The following is a 6,573-nucleotide window of genomic DNA, read 5'->3' on the forward strand; positions in this document are numbered from 1 at the left end:
ATAGTTCATTTTTCATTAAAGAACATGAGTAACCACCACGCTGCATTTTGGTCCGCTTCTCCTTCAACAGACGAATGCCGTTACAGTTACATAGGCCAAAAACAACAGGTGTTGGTAGACCTTACAGTGAAATGCTTACTTACGAGCCCTTAAAACCTCTTGAAACTCCCCATCCCGGATCCGGGATCGTGACTAAAGCCTCAGGCTCATTAGCATAACGCAACATTAACGATTTCTGAAAATCGCAAAAAAAATGAAAATAATGCGCCTGCTCTCAAGCTTAGCCTTTTCTTAACAACACTGTCATCTTAGATTTTCAAAATATGCTTTTGAACCATAGCAATTGACTAATTTGTGTAAGAGTATGCTAAGCTAGCTTAGCATTTTGAGTAGCATTTAGCATGCAACATTTTCACAAAAACCAGATAACCAAATAAATAAAATAATTTACCTTTGAAGAGCTTCGGATGTTTTCAATGAGGAGACTCTCAGTTACATACCAAATGCGCAGTTTTTCCTGAAAGCGTCTGTGTGTAGGAGAAATCGCTCCGTTTTGTACATCACATTTGGCTACCGAAACGAACTGAAAATTCAGTCACCTACAACGTCAATCTTTTTCTGAATTAACTCCATAATATCGACCGAAACATGGCAAACGTTGTTTGGAATCAATCGTCAAGGTGTTTTTTCACATATCTCTTCATTGATATATCGTTCGTGGAAGCCTGCATTCTTCTCTGAATTCTGTGGAAAAATACTTGCAGCTGACTTTTGCGCACCAATTTCGGCGCAGGACACCAGGCGGACACCTGGTAAATGTGGTCTCTTATGGTCAATCTTCCAATGATATGCCTACAAATACGTCACAATGCTGCAGACACCTTGGGGAAACGACAGAAAGGGCAGACTTACTCCTCTCGCATTCACATCCATATAAGGAGACAATGGAAAACAGAGCCTCAAAAATCCTGCTCATTTCCTGGATGCCGTCTCATCTTGGTTTTGTCTGAAGCTCACGTTCTAGGGCACGCACAGAAAATATCTTTGCAGTTCTGGAAACGTCAGAGTGTTTTCTTTCCAAAGCTACCAATTATATGCATAGTCGAGCATCTTTTTGTGACAAAATATCTTGTTTAAAACAGGAACGTTTTTCATCCAAAAATGAAATTGCGCCCCTACAGTTTCAACAGGTTAACAAACAATGTTGTTTTAAGAAAAATAAGTGTTAAGAAAGTATTTACAAAAAATAAATGGATGTAAAAAAAATGACCAAAAAAATTCAGATGAAAAATAGATAACTAACAAATAATAAAGGAGCAACAATAAAAAAATCAGCTAGGGTGGCTGGAATCTTTGGAAATCTTTAGAGCCTTCCTCTGACACCGCCTGGTATAGATGTCCTGGAAGGCAGGAAGCTTGGCCCCAGTGTACGCACTACCCCCTGTAGCAACTTGTGGTCGTAGGCCGAGCAGTTGCCATACCAGGCGGTGCTGCAACCAATCAGGATGTTCTCGATGGTGCAGCTGTAGAACTTCTTGAGGATCTGAGGACCTATGCCAAATCTTTTCATTATCCTGAAGGGGAATAGGCAATGTTGTGCCCTCTTCACGACTGTCTTGTTGTGTTTGGACCATAGTTTGCTGGTGATGTGGACACCAAGGAACTTGAAGCTCTCAACCTTCTCCACTAAAGCCGTGTCAACGAGAATGTGGGCGTGCTCGGCCCTCCTTTTCCTGAAGTCCACAAACATCTCCTTTGTCTTGATCACGTTGAGGTAGATGTTGTTATCCTCGCACCACACTGCCAGGTCTGTGACCTCCTCCATATAGGCTGTCTCATCGTTGTTGGTGATCAGGCCTACCACTGTTGTGTCATCGGCAAATTTAATAATGGTGTTGGAGTCGTGCTTGGCCATGCAATCATGCGTGAACAGGGAGTACAAGAGAGAACATAGCACTCATCCCTAAGGGGCCCCCGTGATGAAGTTCAACGTGGCAGATGTGTTGTTAAATACCCTTACCACCTGGGGGCGGCCTGTCGGGAAGTCCTTGATCTAGTTTCATAGGGAGGTGTTTAGTTCCAGGGACGTTAGCTTAGGGATGAGCTTTGAGGGCACTATGGTGTTGAAGGCTGATTCCAGCCACCTTAGCTGTTTTTTTATTGTTTCTCCTTTATTATTTGTAGTTATCTATTTTTCATCTTGTTTTTTTTGTCATTTTTTTTTACATCCATTTATTTTTTGTAAATACTTTCTTAACACTTATTTTTCTTAAAACAACATTGTTGGTTAAGGACTCGTAAGTAAGCATTTCACTGTAAGGTCTACCTACACCTGTTGCTTTTGGCCTATGTAACAAATACAATATGATTTGATGCTGCTGTCTTGTTCCAGGTCTCTCTTGAATATGAGATTTTTATTTCAACGAGACTAACCTGGTGCTATGCAGACGACACACAATTAATCTTCTCCTTTCCCCCTTCTGATGACCAGGTGGCGAATCGCATCTCTGCATGTCTGGCAGACATATCAGTGTGGATGACGGATCACCACCTCAAGCTGAACCTCGGCAAGACGGAGCTGCTCTTCCTCCCGGGGAAGGACTGCCCGTTCCATGATCTCGCCATCCCGGTTGACAACTCCATTGTGTCCTCCTCCCAGAGCGCTAAGAACCTTGGCGTGATCCTGGCCAACACCCTGTCATTCTCAACTAACATCATGGCGGTGGCCCGTTCCTGTAGGTTCATGCTCTACAACATCCGCAGAGTACGACCCTGCCTCACACAGGAAGCGGCGCAGGTCCTAATCCAGGCACTTGTCATCTCCCGTCTGGATTACTGCAACTCGCTGTTGGCTGGGCTCCCTGCCTGTGCCATTAAACCCCTACAACTCATCCAGAACGCCGCAGCCCGTCTGGTGTTCAACCTTCCCAAGTTCTCTCACGTCACCCCGCTCCTCCGCTCTCTCCACTGGCTTCCTGTTGAAGCTCGCATCCGCTACAAGACCATGGTGCTTGCCTACGGAGCTGTGAGGGGAACGGCACCGCAGTACCTCCAGGCTCTGATCAGGCCCTACACCCAAACAAGGGCACTGCGTTCATCCACCTCTGGCCTGCTCGCCTCCCTACCACTGAGGAAGTACAGTTCCCGCTCAGCCCAGTCAAAACTGTTCGCTGCTCTGGCCCCCAATGGTGGAACAAACTCCCTCACGACGCCAGGACAGCGGAGTCAATCACCACCTTCCGGAGACACCTGAAACCCCACCTCTTCAAGGAATACCTAGGATAGGATAAGTAATCCTTCTCACCCCCCCCTTAAATTATTTAGATGCACTATTGTAAAGTGGCTGTTCCACTGGATGTCAGAAGGTGAATTCACCAATTTGTAAGTCGCTCTGGATAAGAGCGTCTGCTAAATGACTTAAATGTAAATGTAAATAAAGTTATAATAAAATAAATAAAAGGTGTAATGATTGGTTTCTTAAATGTGTTATGAATGGATTATGGATACAACCTTAAAATAAAGTGCTACCACCATTTATAAATTCAAGTCTATCCAAGCTCCAGGTCAGAAATTCAGTTGAAATAACTAGGAAACCATAGTATTGACAGAAGTTTTGCCTGGAGGGAGGTCATAAACTTCAGGCTGCGCATGATTGCGGTTATAGCCATGGGATTAATGTAATTTTGCTTGTTAATCGGCTGTGAGAGGTGTGGATGGGTGGGGCAGGTACAGTAGCTACAGAAAGAGTATAAAACAGGGCTGCAGAGGGCAGAGAGATGCCACATTACTACTGACGTCCAGAAGACATCATCCAGATAAACAGCCATCAATCAGACAGCATTGTCCAACTGTAAGAGGTATGTTTGTTTTCACTGAGAGTCTTCTTTGCAAAGGTGTATAGGAGTGGGCAGGTGTATACAAGTGGACTGGTAGGAATGGATGGAGAGGTGTAGGTGGACATGTGTGTGTGTGTGTGTGTGTTAACAAGTTGTGCTCTATGTGCTTTAGTAAAGGATGAAGATCCAGAGTATGTTACTGCTGTTCGCTCTAGTGGGTGTCCTGTTGGCAAGCTCCCTCAATGAAGATAACTCTGAGGATGGTATGTGTTGTCTGTAACTGTGTACTACTTTACTGCCCGGGTTTAAATTGATAAAATCTAGTAAAATGAAAAATCTTTCTTCCTCAGCTCTCCTGCAGGAGGATGATGTAAAAAATGGAAAGGCTGCCTTTTTGGCAAAGTTGGCTACTCTGAAGACCAGCTCCTCTGAAGATGAAGCAGCATGTGAGCCATCTATCTATCTATCTATCTATCTATCTATCTATCTATCTATCTATCTATCTATCTATCTATCTATCTATCTATCTATCTATCTATCTATCTATCTGTCTATCTGTCTGTCTATCTGTCTGTCTGTCTGTCTGTCTGTCTGTCTGTCTGTCTGTCTGTCTGTCTGTCTGTCTGTCTGTCTGTCTGTCTGTCTGTCTGTCTTAGCAGAGGGTGGTTGGAAATGCGGAGGGAGTAACATGGCTAACTCCATCTCTACAGTTTATTAGCATCATGTTTCGTAGAGGGAAATATTTTTTAAATGGTAGTCAAATACTGGTCTTACAACAGTAAGTTTAAAAGGTAGTCACTTATAATTGTGATATGTTTTGAAAATGTTTAGCTTTTAAAAAAGGTATTTTCCATAAAGATGATTTAAAACTGTATTCAACAGTTTGGGGGGAGCTTTGGAACGTAGCCAAGGACCTTGTTGGGTGAGAAGCGACCAGCATGGGGATGCCAAGGATCCCTTTCAGTCTCCATATGGAATCAGCTATCACCTCTGAAATCATCACTAACATTACCTCAGTGAATCATTCCAACACCCACCCATCAATGATTGTCAAATAAACAACAGTAATACAGTTAATTGGTACTTTGGCACTGAGAAGAACTCATCAACATTCTGAAGAATATATGTTTTATCCATGAACATGTACTTTATGTCCTGACACATGACAGTTGATTGGTCAAGTTAGTGGATAAATAATTGTATGGTTGTATGGTTGACTTGTCATATTGTGATCCTCCAATAAACCTTCAAGCAAAAGACATGTTTAGTCGTTTTTTTATTAATCTTACATGTTTAGCAGTGTTTCAATTACATCATACATGTTTCATAATATTGTTTTATTTCGTGTTTCTATTCAGTGTGAACAATGTGAACTTGACCATAATACAGATGCAGTGCATGCAGAGCAAATTACATCAGATTACACTGAGCAGTAATAGTAGTACACATATCCACACACACACACTAGACGTACCGTCTTGAGAGTTAGCTTCGTTGAGTGAGCTTGATAACAGCAGTAACATATCCTGGATCTTCTAATAAGCTACATCCTGAATTCAAAATTGGGAGAAAGATGTTTTGTCACTTATCTACACACGTTACCCCCATAATAACAAAGTGAAAGCATGTTTATAGGTATTTTTGCTAATTTATTGAAAATGAAATACAACAAATGTTGGAATCACAGTTGGCAGTGATTACAGAATCTTTCTGGACAGGTCTCTCAGAACATGCACACCTGGATTGTACAATTTTTGTCAATTATATTATTTTCTTAATTCTTCAAGCTCTGTCAAATTGGTTGTTGATCATTGCTAGACAACAATTTTCTAGTCTCACTATAGATTTTCAAGCAGATTTAAGTCAAAACTGTATCTCGGCCACTCAGGAATATTCACTGTGTTCTTGGTAAGCAACTCCAGTGTAGATTTTGGAAAACCTCCCTGGTCTCTGTGGTTGAATATGTGTTTGAAATTCACTGCTAGACTGAGGGACCTTACATACAATTGTATGTGTGGGGTTCAGAGATGAGGTAGTCATGTAAGAATCTATTATTACACACAGAGTGAGTCCGTGCAACTTATTATGTGGGACATTTTCACTCCTGAACTGATTTACGCTTGACATAACAAAGGGGTTGAATACTTATTGACTCAAGACATTTCAGTTGTTCATTTTTAATTAATTTGTGGAAAAAAATCGGATAAACATTATGGGGAATTGTGTGTAGGCCAGTGACTAATCTAGGCCAGTGACTAATCTTTAATCCATTTTAATTTCAGGCTGTAACACAATATCATTTGGAAAAATTCGAGGGGTGTGAATAATTTCTGAAGGCACTGTAAATATTTTGTTCTAGAGTTCGTGAAGCAGCTGATAATACTGTCCACTGCTGATGCTGAAACTTCGGATCTTCTGAATATTGATTTGCTATTTTCCATAGGAGTGAGAGTTGTGGTCTTGTTTGAAAATCCTTGAGACTGTTCCCTGAGTCTACAAGGACATTTTTAATAGTGGTGGATATAAAATTACAGTCTTGAGTTAGAATCCCATTAACTTTTATTTTGGGATGGTTTTTTGACTTTTCAGCTTCTCTCCTTGTTTGTTTGTTGAGGTTTTCCCAAATAAAAAATCTGACAACATTTTCAATAACAAAATGATGTCTACCAGACAAAAACCTGACGGAAAAATAATTTATTAGAATGCTGTAAGTACAGTAAAATGTTGCTCAGTGGGA

General features: G+C 41.3%; 1 long non-coding RNA gene across 1 annotated transcript; it reads left to right on the plus strand.

The window, feature by feature from the left end:
• The first annotated feature begins 3,765 nt into the window (after window positions 1–3,765).
• On the plus strand, window positions 3,766–5,084 carry LOC135532375 (uncharacterized). The gene is made up of 4 exons (XR_010454346.1): window positions 3,766–3,857; window positions 4,009–4,099; window positions 4,187–4,282; window positions 4,719–5,084. It is a non-coding gene; the product is annotated as an uncharacterized LOC135532375 (long non-coding RNA).
• The last annotated feature ends 1,489 nt before the right edge of the window (window positions 5,085–6,573 follow it).

Source organism: Oncorhynchus masou, unplaced genomic scaffold (assembly GCF_036934945.1).
Source record: "Oncorhynchus masou masou isolate Uvic2021 unplaced genomic scaffold, UVic_Omas_1.1 unplaced_scaffold_1845, whole genome shotgun sequence".
NCBI lineage: Eukaryota > Metazoa > Chordata > Actinopteri > Salmoniformes > Salmonidae > Oncorhynchus > Oncorhynchus masou.